This window comes from Lucilia cuprina, chromosome 2 (assembly GCF_022045245.1).
Source record: "Lucilia cuprina isolate Lc7/37 chromosome 2, ASM2204524v1, whole genome shotgun sequence".
Taxonomy (NCBI): Eukaryota; Metazoa; Arthropoda; class Insecta; order Diptera; family Calliphoridae; genus Lucilia; species Lucilia cuprina.
This window is the reverse complement of record NC_060950.1, coordinates 12,648,233-12,649,324: the sequence shown is the minus strand read 5'-3', so window position 1 is coordinate 12,649,324 and position 1,092 is coordinate 12,648,233.

Below are 1,092 nucleotides of genomic sequence, written 5' to 3'. Positions count from 1 at the left end.
AACTAGAACTGAACTAGAACTGAACTAGAACTGAACTAGAACTGAACTAGAACTGAACTAGAACTGAACTAGAACTGAACTAGAACTGAACTAGAACTGAGCTGAACTGAACTAGAACTGAACGCTACTAGGATTTTAGAATTTTTCGGGATTTGAAGGAATTTTTAAGACATAGCCCTCGTATATTAAAAGTACATAAACAACAAATTGAATGAAATAACAACAACATCATTTTGAGGGGTCAACCTTAGATAAGTAATCATACAAAAGTCAGAGTAGTAGGAGAAGGAAGTTGGGTGGATGTTTGAAGAAGAGAATACATTTAACGAATTGACTGCTGTGACGGTTTAGCAAAAAATCATTAAATATTAATGTAATTATGAAAAGAAAACAAAAGTTTTGTTAAACTGAGGACATTGAATATACATTTCAATAGAAGGTGATCTAAAGGAAATTATATTATTTGAATTTTATTATAAAACCACAAATGCTTTAAAATATAACTTATTGTTATTGTTACGTAACGTAAGTCAATAGAGAAAATAAACTTTAACATTTAACATTTAATAACATTTTCAAAAATAATACATAAATAATCCACAGACAGACAGAAGGTGGTGGTAGGAAGAGGGTGGAAGAGTGTTTGACAGGTTTACAAGATAATATACCTTTAAGGTGACTTGTAAAGTTGTTAACAATAATTGTTTACAATTTCCTTATAAACCATAACGAAAACAATAACAATAATAAAAACAACAGCAGCAGCAGTCGTAGACATCGTTTTAGTCGTAGCATCCTGCCAACAGGAATCTTTTCTTCCTAAAGGATAAAACAATAAAACCAAAACATTTACAGAAGGGTAAAGTTGCTTTGTATGCTGTTTGCACATACATACACTTGTGTGGGTTTAAAGTTTGTGGGCCCAGAGAGAGGGTGAAAGTAACTGATTTTATTTCTTTTGTTTCAGTTAATAAATATATTCTAAATGATGGCAACATATTGATAGACAATAATTTGTCTTAATGAAACTCCTTTTGTACAAAATTTATGTTATAACCTAGACGTGAACTCAATTAGTTAAGTGAGAAGATT